Source organism: Schistocerca americana, chromosome 3 (genome assembly GCF_021461395.2).
Source record: "Schistocerca americana isolate TAMUIC-IGC-003095 chromosome 3, iqSchAmer2.1, whole genome shotgun sequence".
Lineage (NCBI taxonomy): Eukaryota > Metazoa > Arthropoda > Insecta > Orthoptera > Acrididae > Schistocerca > Schistocerca americana.
This window is the reverse complement of record NC_060121.1, coordinates 231103484-231116398: the sequence shown is the minus strand read 5'-3', so window position 1 is coordinate 231116398 and position 12915 is coordinate 231103484. Positions and strand designations below refer to the sequence as shown.

The 12915-nt window shown below is 43.6% G+C and overlaps 1 protein-coding gene across 1 annotated transcript in view; it reads right to left on the bottom strand.

The window, feature by feature from the left end:
* LOC124607417 (A-kinase anchor protein 1, mitochondrial) overlaps nt 1-12915 on the bottom strand; it is a 273098-nt gene that overhangs the window by 102690 nt on the left and 157493 nt on the right. The window contains exon 3 of the mRNA XM_047139743.1: nt 8623-8763. The gene's annotated coding sequence lies outside the window, so the exon portion shown is untranslated. The remainder of the gene's footprint in view (nt 1-8622; nt 8764-12915) is intronic.

Genomic DNA, 12915 nt, shown 5'->3' with positions numbered 1-12915 from the left:
CAAAATACTTATAAACAAAAATCCCCCAAGAATACGTCAATCACACGTCTTTACTGACAGGATGTCGTTTTTCCCACGGGCAATGTGGCGGGCGTGCTGTCAGTCGGTGCTTGACAAGGACCTCCAAGCCCCTTCAAAACAGGTAAAATAGCGAGCACGTAGCACTCTAGAAAGGACTAAAACTGCGTTGTGGCCGGCTCCTACCTCTCGACTCCCTCAAACATCAAACGACAAAGCTGGTGAAGGTACCTAACAAACAGTACTCCAACACACTGCATCAAAAAATTTTGTCAAGTAACTGAGGTACAACATTACTATACTATTACAGATGCTGATTCTAGGTACAGCTCTATGACACTCAGCTGTTTGTGGTTCCTTCTAGACTATGAGAGTTCCATATCATAAAAAGTACAGTATCTACCAGTAACGGCGCGAGCAGAAATTTTGTCCCTCTCTACATCTGTCGAATGCTTCACTTCATGTCGCCCAACTTTCACAGAGTATTTTCCCTCGCCCCTACTCCTCGCAGTTTCTTTTTCGCTGTCTCGCTCACGCGTGCACACGCAGTTGTGTTAACAATTAATTAACAGATGGGTCAATGGGAAATGTTGGACTTGACTTAATCAGAGCAAGACCGCACCGTCGTGCTTCCACACGTACTGAACAACTAGGCCCATGAAAGGTGTAATTATTTTCTGAGATTAATGCGGATACAATGGATGTGTAACTTCCACACCTACACTCACGCTCATAAACTAAGGATATTGCTGATACATGGTGAAACAACGCTCTGGTGGGTGGTTTGCGGGTTTAAATCACCTCGGGGTATGATCATACGCTACATTTGACCTGCGGTCGTCGCACGGTGGCGCTGGCAGCAGTCCACATACGCAGAGGTGAGTTGGTGCATGTCAGAGCACAGTGCAGCGAGTAAGTGTGCAGACGTTTTCAGACGTGCTAATGGAGACTGTGTGTTGAAAATGGCTCAAACAACAATTATTGATGACGTTATGAGGGGTAGAATGCTAGGGCGACTGGAGGCTGGTCATAGCATGGGCCCTCCGTGTGTCGCGAAGTGTGATCTCAAGATTATGGCAATGATTCCGGCAGACAGGAAACGTGTCCAGGCGCTACAGTACGCGACGTCCACAGTGTACAACACCACAAAAAGACCGGTATCTCACCATCAGTGCCCGCAGGCGGCCACGGAGTACTGCAGTAACCTTGCTTGGGACCTTACCGCAGCCACTGGAATTGTTGTCTCCAGACACACAGTCTACAGACGACTGAACAGACATGGTTTATTCGCCAGGAGACCTGCAAGGTGCATTCCACTGACCCCTGGTCACACGAGAGTCCGTAAAGCCTGGCGTCAAGAACACAGTACCTGGTCATTGGAACAGTGGTCCCAGGTTATGTTCACGGAGTCCAGGTATAGCCTGAACAGTGGTTCTCGCCGGGTTTACATCTGGCGTGAAGCAGGAACCAGATATCAATCTCTTAATGTCCTTGAAAGGGACCTGTATGGAGGTCGTGGTTTGATGGTGTAGGGTGGGATTATGATTGGTGCACGTACAGCCTTGCATCTCTTTGACAGACAAACTGTAACAGGTCAGGTGTATCGGGACGTCATTTTGCACCAGTATGTCCGCCTTTTCAGGGTTGCAGTGGGTCCCACCTTCCTCCTGATGATTGATAACGCACGGCCCCACCGAGCTGCTATCGTGGAGGAGTACCTTGAGGCAGAAGGTATCTGGCGAATGGAGTGGCCTGCCTGTTCTCCACACCTAAACCCCATGGAGCACGTCTGGGATGCTCTCTGTCGACATATCGCTGCACATCTTCAAGCCCCTGGGACACTTCAGGAGCTCCGACAGGTACTGGCGCAAGGATGGGAGGCTATACCCCAACAGGTGCTCGACCCCCTGATCCAGAGTATGCCAACCCGTTTTGCGGCCTGTGTACGTGTGCATGGTGATCATATCACATATTGATGTCGGAGTACAAGCGCAGGAAACAGTGGCGTTTTTAGCACATGTGTTTCGGAACGGTTTTCTCAACGTATCACCAATACCGTGGAATTACAGATGTGTCGTGTGTGTTCCCTATGTGCCTATGTCATTAGCGCTAGTTTTGTGTAGTGCCACGCTGTGTGGCATCACATTCTGCAATTATCGTTAATTTATGAACATTAGTGTACATTGGATCCGTAACCCTCCGGAATCGATGTAGGACGACCAAACATGTTTGTTTCCAGTCGGCTATCGTAACCCGAAGGCGCATAACAAGGGCGACAATTGATTATCTCTAGCTCATACATTTACTCATTAACAAACTAATATTAGTGTGACAATATTATTAAAACAACAGTGTTTAGTTAACGCACCATGACTGGTGCATATCCTGAAGTTAAGTCTGATCAACAGGGCCGGTTCGAGACTATCTCCCCCCCCCCCCCCCCCCTTCATTAGGCGATCACCCTTACCCGCTGCCTTTTCAGGAATAAACTTCTTTTCCTTGGGCCCTTGATAAGAAAACTAAATCTAATCATAATAGAAGCAGTTTTTATTTCTTTTATAACAGGGGTTTTCCTCTGTAACAGAAATACATTTTTAAATCTTATTTCTGAGCTGGATATTAAGGAAAGTCACAACTAATTTTCATTTAAGATAAACATGAGATCTCTTAGTGAAAAATACATCATTTACATACACTGAAGCGCCAAAGAAACTGGTATAGGCATGGGTATTCAAATACAGAGATATGTGAACACGCAGAATACGGCGCTTAGGCCGGTAACGCCTATTTAAGACAAGTTCAAATGTGTGTGAAATCTAATGGGACTTAACTGCTAAGGTCATCAGTCCCTAAGCTTACACACTACTTAATCTACATTACCCTAAGGACAAACACACACACCCATGCCCGAGGGAGGACTCGAACCTCCGCCAGGACCAGCCGCACAGTCCATGACTGCAGCGCCTCAGACCGCTAGGCTAATACCGCGCGGCGCAAGACAAGTGTCAGGCGCAGTTGTTAGATCGGTTACTGCTGCTGCAATGGCAGTGATTTAAGGGAGTCTGAGTGTGGTGTTATAGTTGGCGCACGAGCAATGGGACTCAGCATCTCCGAGGTAGCGATGAAGTGGGGATTTTCCCGTGAGACCATTTCACGAACGTGCCATGAAAATCAGGAATCCGGTAAAACAACAAATCTCCGACATGGCTGCTGCCGGAGAAAGATCCTGTAAGAAAGACGACTGAAGGGTGTTCAATGTGACAAAAGAGCAAGCCTTCTGCAAATTGCTGCAGATGTCAATGCTGAAGCATCAGTAAGTGCGAGCGTACGAACCATTCAACGAAACGTCATCAATATGGGCTTTCGGAGCCGAAGGTCCACTCGTATATACCCTCGATGACTGCACGACACAAAGCTTTCCCCCTCGCCTGGGCCCGTCAACGCCGACATTGGACTACTGATTACTGGAAACATGTTGCCTGGTTGCACGAGCCTCGTTTCGAATTGTATCGGAGCGGATGGACGAGTACGGGAATGGAGACAGCCTCATGAATCCATGGATGCTGCATGTCAGCAAGGACTTTTCAGGCTGGTGGAGGCTCTGTAATGGTGTGGGACATGTGAAGTTAGAGTGATGTGGGACCCCTGATACGTCTAGATACGACTCTGACAGGTGACACGTGCCTAAGCATCCTGTCTGATCACCTGCATCTATTCATGTCCATTGTGCTTTCCGCTGAACTTGGGCAATTACACCAGGCTAATGCGACACCCCACATCTCCAGAATTGCTACAGAGTGGTTCTGGAACACTCTTATGAGTTTACTGAATTACTTCTTGCTCCTGCATATGATGATTAGGACTATGGCATTGCGCTATATGCACAACACTTTCGCTGGCGCCAAACTCCCGAGACATGAACATTATTGAGCATATCTGGGATGCCTTGCAACGTACTGTTCAGAAGAGATCTCATCCCCCTCGTACTCTTATGGATTTATGGACAGCCCTGCAGGATTCATGGTGTCAGTTCCCTCCAGTACTATTTCAGAAATTAGTCGAATCCATGCCACGTCGTGCTACGACACTTCTGCGTGCTCGCGGGGGCCCTACGCGATATTAGGCAAGTGTACCAGTCTCATTGGCTCTTCAGTGTATCAGAGTGAGACGTGTGAAAGAATACGATAACAGAAGTAAAGACATTCCAGTGAACATGGGTCGGCTAACATCTGGTTTGCGACACAATTGCGAATGTGTGGTTACTAACCGTCACTAATTTCAGTACAAAATACTGTCCTGATTAGTACAGATGTACCTCAAATGTAAACATTGGGCTTAAGTCTGCATATAATTGGAGTTAACTTTCACCAATGGCCTATGTTACCTTGTGCAACTTTGGGCAGTGTGATACATGCCTGATGAGGTACAGGTACATTTTTTTTTACCGATATAATGCGTCAATAGGTCCAAGATGGATACGTCAACCGAAGCTTATACTTGGACATCCAAGGTAGCCCAAACTCAATCCTTCGGTTTCTTCTATATGGGGTCACGTCAAAAGTAAAGTGTACATTACTCCAGTCGACACGGCTGTAGAAATGGCGCAGCTTTGTCAAGACCGAGATGATCGTGGGGGTGTTTCAAAGATTTCGCAATTTACTGCAGACGTGAGTGCAGTATTGCCTCCAAATGTGAGGACTACACGTGGAACACATCTCTCAACAGTTTCGAATGTATTGTGATTTGTAAGGTAAAACAGGGTGATATGGTGAACAAAAAATTTGGGCCTCATAGAAGACAATAAATTGTATATTTAAACAAAATAAAAACACTCCCCTTTCACAAAATACATAAATAACACGGCGAATGCCCTTTGGGTGAAGTGGTGAACTTATTTTCCCTGCTTTTTGCCACATACGTCACACATCGATTCATATTTTGAATAGTCTTCATGTAGCCAACGTTGGCAGCTAATACATTTAATCCAATCCACATCCTTTTTAGTGCAAACTGTACAGTTCGTCATCATCGTCTTGCAATTGGATATCCAGCGACGAGTCGGATTCGGTGTCAGTGGTAGACGCTTTTTTGATAATTCCTTTGGTAGTCTCTTTGGTTACGGTTTTTCCTTTGGTTACGGTTTCTCCTCTGGTCCTCTTTTTAGCATTTGCTCTACTCTTCACTGACTCATTTTGTCGTTTTCTGTCTCACAGGTTGTCGATGCTTTCTGGAGAAGTCAAAACCTCATCTAAAGCTCTGGACTTCTTCTTTGCAGATGCAACTTTATCTAGGATAGGTATAGGCGAAATATGGTCCAAGAGTTTTCCAGGGGTTATTTGAGATTCTTCAGTTGCCACTGTCGAGGTCATATCTGTTGCTTCTGATGAAGACTACATGTTTTCCTGTGGATTTTCCGCCCGTTGCGAACAGCCCAGTTGTGGTGAAGCTTTTATGTGTTCTAGTCCCTGATCGTTATCTACGTCTGAAGTTGCTTCTTCCGAGGGATTAGGTATCTCCTGCCAGTGCGAACAACTTGGTCGAGATGAAGTTGGTCTGTTTTCATGTCGTTCGTTGTTTGCCTGATGTTGATCTGAAGCTGATGTTAAAAACGCGTATTCGGGGATGACATCAAGATTAAACAGGACGATTCCTGTGCTTCTGAACCCCGATATTGCCTTCTCTGTCATAGCTGCTTCTACCCATGCCTTTGTAAGCAGTCCTCCGAACACTAGTCTGGAAATTTTTCTATTTGGATTCATTTTAATGTACGAATTGCAAGCATTGTAATAATAGGATTTCAGAGCTTTAAAAAAATGCTTTGTCTAGCGGCTGCAGATACTGTGTAGTGTGGCTGGGTAGACAGAGCAAAATTATGTTTTTTTCTTCTGCAAACTCTAATGTATCCACGCTGCTGCAATGAGAGCTAAGTCCATCCAAAATAAGCTCGACTGTTCCCTCAGGCTTCCTAGGTGCAAAATGGTTCCTTAGCCACAGAAGAAAAATATCAGTTGTTACGTACGCCGACTTTTGTGACATGAATATCGTGGAACCCGGCGGCATATCGTCCTTGTACTCGGCCTTTTCATTTTTCCCTTTAAAACACAAGCTCGGGGTAAAAACATGCCCTCTCCATTGCGGCAAGCGATTACAGATATGGTTTCACCCTTTTCACCGGATGTTATCGCTGGTACGCTCTTAGACCCCTTTGCAGCCAACACGTAACCTGGTCTATTATTCAGCTGAAGTCCGGACTCACCTACGTTGAATATATGTATTTCCCGGCTTATCAAGGAGGTTATGCTCTACCAAGATGTTCTGCAGCAATGAAAAATAGTCTGAAACGTTTTTCGTACTTAAACCCTTTGACCGTGCTGGTGAAACTCCTTCCGATTTGCGAATTGAGAGTTCCGGATTTCTTTTTAAGAATAAATGTAGCCAGTCCATTCCAGTAATTTCCTTTTCTCGGTTAAATTTGTGATGTTGGTTATATTTCTCAGCTAATTTATATTCCATAGTACGTACTTCGGTCCTTGTCGGTGCAAATCCGAAGTTTTGTAATGTTATGATATGTTTTACCAACTTTTTCTCACATTCTTGTGTTAGTACAGGCAGCCCACCCAAAGGTTTTTTCGTGAAGCACCCGTTTGATAATTCTCTCTTCAGCGTTGCCCATGGAACGTGAAACTCCTTTGAGGCTTTATTCAGGGTGATTCCATTTTGCACCGCTTTTACGGCATCGTTAAGTTGCTCCTCTGTCCAATCAGCACGGCTGGATATTTTTTGTCTTTTGTAAAATGTACGCATCTTTGCCTGGAACAATGGCGGTAGTTAGAACATTTACTTTTTTAATCACTGACAAACCCAACTGTACTCGCAAATTATATATATATATATATATATATATATATTAGTTTTTAAATCAACGATTGTACTGAGACGTCGGATAAAACAGAATATAACTCTCGCATGGGATAGAAAACGCTAACATTTCATGACTTGTCAAAAACCCTGGTTTGGATGTACCTAAATAAAAGCTTTACACTTTACATATAAGAAAAGTCCTTCACCGTATCACCCCTGCCCGTTTCTCCCATTTGCTATGTGTGAAACGGTGAATTTCACGGCAAGAAGTTCAAAACACTAGACGCAAGCAGTATAAGAAGGCAGACTATATCCAAAAATACCCCGCGGACTACGCTACCTGAAGTAACATCTACAAATGCATGCAGCATATAAAAATTATTTAGCATCGAAAACAGTTTTGTACAAAGCACTTACGGTTTTTAAAACGAAGCTGGTTTTCAACTCGTGCACACTGCACAGATGATTAGAGACTGTTGGCATGCAGACATACAGAGACATCTGTTTAACCAGTAAAGAATTAAAGCAATTCACCATTTCACCCGATTCACCATATCATCCTGACTTACCCTATAAAGTTACACGCTGAAGCAGCGTTGTATTTCTTGTTAACGCAGTCGTTGGATGTAATCTACGCCCAATTAGATGGGGACTTGACGAATAATTTACATTTCGAACACATCTGAAGTAACTAGGACGATATTTCACAGTGGCCGCTTCTAGCTCAATGATCTCGCGAACGGATCGTTTGCTGGAAGGTTGTTGCTTCCATGATTACACTTTCACCCGTGTCAGCTTCCACTGCTAATTTTTTTCATTCTATATATAAATTTTGCACTTGGGAGACTCTGGTGCCCCTCTCGGTCTGGTCGCCCAAGCTGTCATTTGTGTTCCTGGGGCCTTAAACCTGCCCTGTTGGCCAGTTAGATCGTTTCTTATGCCTTCAAAATGTGGTCAAATGTTTCTATAATCTTGAATTCATCTCGACAACTTCGTAGAGGTTGGCAGGTTAAAAAACTCCCCTGTGACTGTATCTTGTGAAACTGGCGCATCCGAACATTTTTTCTAATTCTCTTATTAAGGTGAAGGCTCCTAAGTAGCAGAAGTCGACACAAAAACGAGCACTGTGCATTTAATTATTCTAAATCAGATCGTGAGAAATAGGGAATCCAATGTAGGTATCGTCAAGAACGACGTCGGACGACATTGGGTCTCACAATCTGTCTGCATCTGCTAGGGAGCAATATGCGTCCAATGTAAGTGTAGACTAAGGAGGAAAGTTTCGGCAATATCTGAGTCGGTGTGGAATCACGAATATCATGTTCAGGACAACCAAAGTATTTTCATGGGATATTTGGATGTGAACACGTTTCGACACACCTCTCCCAGAATTTCTTAGCCAACTCTATTCTTTCTAACGTATCTCTGAGCCCATCCAACGGATTCAGTTCTGTCACAATTTCACATATCTTATTCATACTGCGTTCCTTCCTTATGCAGCCTGAGAACAGCCTGAAAGAAGTTTATTTACTTTCAGTCTGTTTCACTCGAGCTTATGAAACAGGTTAAGCTTCCGTAGAAACATATAAACACAAAATATTAGATACCTTTTCAATCTTACAAGAAGTTACAGCAGTAATATCAGAGAACGACGAGAGGTGGCTGTGAGACTTTAAACCCGCATAAAAGGCTATTCTCTACATAGGCAAGAGAACACAGTATAATTAACGTTCACATACTCACCAAAAGTGAGACCTGCAAAGAGTGAGGTCGTGCGCTAATTGGCCAATGGCAAGCAGCGTCCAATCCTCAGGTATCAGACCTCTAACGATAATCACTCTAATTCAGCTGATTCTCACGTCCTGATGGTCAACGAAACAGCACCTGTGAATCAGATAGTTGTCTCTTCTTTCTGACTGTTTCCTCCTTGTGACTGTCAAATAAATGTGAACACATGAATGAATTTTCTCACTGAGAAATTAAAACCGTGTGCGTAAGAGGGCAGGATTTGAGCCCAGGTGATAGAATACTGTAAGGTGCAAAGGTGATGAACAGAGTTAGATTAACAGTCTGACACAAAGTTATAACTAAAGATAAATACATTAAGCTACGTTATACCTCACTTTTCTTTAGTTCAAATGTTGGTACGAAGAAGACTGCACTTTCGACGTCAGTTAGATCGTTATTCGTATAGTCAAACGAACTACTAAATAAACAACGGATTACCACAAGTTCATTACAGAAACGGTACGTGTTTGCAGTTAAGATACCAATCAATAACGACGTTCTAGTCGCTCGTGTGTTATTATGTCTACAACTTTGCTTCCGCCGTTTTGCAATAGACGGGTGTAGCGGCAAGTGGGGCTCCGGTGATTGGTCGTAGGTGTAAAACAATAAGCTTAGGCATCTGTAAACATAATGCCATAAAAATATTGGTTGATTTGTGATTGCATCGTAAGGTTATTCTCGATTAAGTACGTCAACTTACGTAGCCATTTCTCGCCATTTGCGGGAGGTTTTAATTTTCTGCTTTAACATGAAGAGATCTGCGGCTGTGGCTCTTAAGATGCTGGGTAAGACTACTGGTGAGAGAACTATTAGTGGAAGAACGTAAAGAGAATGTTTTCAACGCATTAAGAAGGTGATTTTGATGTCGAAGACCGGCATGGCGGTGGAAGACAGAACGTTTTCGTAGCTACTGAGACAGACGAAGACAATCACAGAACACCATTATCGAAAGCAATTGATGCGTTCGAGTCCAGCACTGAAACACAAACGGCCACAACACAGCGATAGACACGTAAAGGTAATTTTGCAGCGGGTCAGTGCTCGACCCCATGTCGCAAAATCCGTCAAAATATACATGAAACATTGATTTGAGAAGTCCTATCCCTCCCGCCGTATTCTCCATACGCTGCTCTCCCTGACTACCACCTTTTTCGATCAGTGGCATTTAAATACTGTATATTTAGAAACAATCGCTAACCATAAAACTGAGTTTGAGAGAAGCAGAATCGAATTTCGGTTTCAAAGAAACAACGTCGGATCATCTGTTCTGCAAAGTTGTTAAGGGTTTCGTGGCCACTTGTTGACAAACGGCCTTCTGTCTCGGGTTCTTCAGCCGACGTTTGTTTGATGATTATTCCAACGTTTCGCCAGCATGAGGGGCTGGCGTTGCCAAAGCTTCACCCTCCATTGTTGGTGGTGAACTGGAGTCGAGCTTGCGGCCGCAGATCACAACTGGCGCGCCAACGAGCATCGGGTTTTCCGCGGTCATTATCGCTGCGGTTCGCCCTTTGCTACCTGCAACGGTCGTTCGCTACAGAAAGAGAATCCAGGATCCGTTCACCTTGAGCCTTTCTTCTTTCTTGTTGAAACTATTCTCATGTTTATGTATTTCCATAGCATCCGTGAGCGAGAGGGTGTGATAGCTCTTCTGTATAGCAAGAATTTTAGTAAGTGGTCGGTCACACAGAGTGTGCTCCACAACGGCCGATTTCTCCACCTGTCCCAACCTGCAATGCCCCTTATGTTAGGTGATCCTGGTGTTGATTGACCGTCTCTTAAATCGAACACAGATTTATCCGCGTGCACATGGTATGCGGTATATTCCCGACGTTGCAAGTGGAGTCCTTTTTCTCCTTTGCCGAACTGGGACTCTCTTGTACTTCTTTGTCAGCTTATAAATAGTCCTTACTCCGTTTTGGCGCAATATACGGACGTTTCTTTTCTGACATGTCACTTGGCCGTGTGTTTGATTCTGCGACGTTTGTTACGCAACTGGTGTAGTACCCACTGCTCTTCAGGACGGTTTCCAAATATTGCATCTGGCGTCTGAGGTGCTGCGGCTCACACATTCGTCTTGCTCGAGTTACGAGCGTATTAATTGTGCCTCTTTTCTGGTTCGGGTAGTGATTTGTCAGTTCGTGCATTATTTGGATTTGCTGTTTCTGCACTGGGTGTTTGCAGGTAAATTATTGGCATAAGGTCCGCCTATTATGCAGAACATGAATCATTACCTCTGTGCCACCGTCAGTGGTTTTCTTTACTCAAATCTGTGAAATGTTAACGTATTTTAAATGAGAACTCGTATACGAAAATTGGGCCTAAAGACCGTTACTGTATGTTGTCATTAGCTTAATTTTACGTTACACCGATATGCAGGATCCTCTGTACATTATCACATACGGGTAGCTTGTCACCTGCAACCAAATGATGTTAATGAGAATTTGGTTGGCCAGTTAACACATCACTTTATATCTACACGTAATCTCATTGTCACAAGATATTTCGCGCCTATATCTGCTATTACTTAAGCTTAGCTTCGATGAATTCTTTTTCATGAGTTATTGAGACCCACACACTAAAATATACATGTTTGCAGGCTTTCGTTTGTAACTAACACTTTTCACTTTGCCAAAACATTTAGAAACATGTTATCGAGTGTCCAGTCCCATTTGACGTCCAGTTGTTCTCAAGTGAGTATAGTGCCACGTCTTATCTTTTGTTTGTTTGTTTACACTCTCTCTCTCTCTCTCTCTCTCTCTCTCTCTCTCTCTCTCTCTCTCTCTGCGTGCGTGCGTGTTCAACAGTGTGCATTTGCATAGAGTAATATTGTTAAGTAGTGGACGTGCAATTTGTAGTATCATAAATCACAATGTAGCAACATCACTATATCAGGTGTTCAAAACATAGTTTGGAGAAAAAAAAGGTGTGCAATGTTTGCATCACACGACTGACTCCCGAACAAAAACAACGAAACGTAGACACCTGTCGCGACTTGATTGAGATGCAGAAAACTGACTATTCTTTTCTGGAAAACATCATTCACGGGCGACAAGACGGCTTTATCAATACGAACCTACCACAAAATAACAGAGTACAGAAATTCACATGAAGAGTCAATGTTTTGACGACGTAACCGACATTTAAGCCTATATGACACGCGTTGCACTCAACTGGGGAGAGAGTAAGTAGGGCACCCAAAGTATTCAAATTGTGATATTAATGTTTCTCTATTTATTATTAATCCAGTCTAAAGATTTAAGGAAACCACACAATATTAATGTGTTATTTCTCACATTTGTTTATTAGCGATCAACGGAGCAATGGGGAGATGTATGTTGGAGACTACAGGAAACAGAAAAACAAAAAATGGGTCTGACAACAAATTGCAACGGAAAAAACAATTACAACTGTAATGAAAATTAAATAGAAGGGAACGATATATGGAGCTCGACGATTGGATGATAAATGGAGCAAGGAAATTATTTGCTAGATCCTACGTGATAAAAAATACCGAGACGATGACTTCATGGAATGGCTAGATGGCAACAGTTTTCATGCAGAACTAACATGGATGCATATAGCTTACGATAGACATGGACTAGTCTAGAGGACTTACCCAGCGGTGGACGTTGAACAGATAAAATGCTTTATTAATTTTTATTTTCCATATTTGCAATAATAAATTTATACACCTGTCAATAATAATAATTTCATATGCAAGACTCCCAATGCGAAGCCTTCGAGACATCTCTATTCTTGGGTTCAATTAAGTTTTGTCATGTGCAAGTGGTGGTTATTCTGGACCAGACCACACACGAGGATTTGTCAACCCTATCACTGCGCAGCCGTATCTACCGAAGTTCGCTTTGCACTTGAGATCCCTGCATTCACTCGGTTGTACGATTTCCAAAAAATATAGGGCAGCTCAGCCTTGGCGACATTTTCTTTAACAGCTGTACGAGAGTTATGTGGTATGCCGTAGGAGTCAACGACGTGGTGATGGTCTTGCAATTGGACGGCACTTCGGTGTCAATGAGCCAACGGCAATGACATACCCAGACAGAAGGTCACCCATCCAAGTAACAACCCATTGCTTAACTTCGGTGATAGACAGGAACAGGTGTTTCTAACGCGGCAGTGCCCTTGGTTGTGATACTTGCTATCGCCCGAGTTTTAGTCATCGGTTTTCAAGAGTTAATGAAAGTGGTTTCGTGATATTCACGAAGAACTTTCATTACCTGAGCCTCG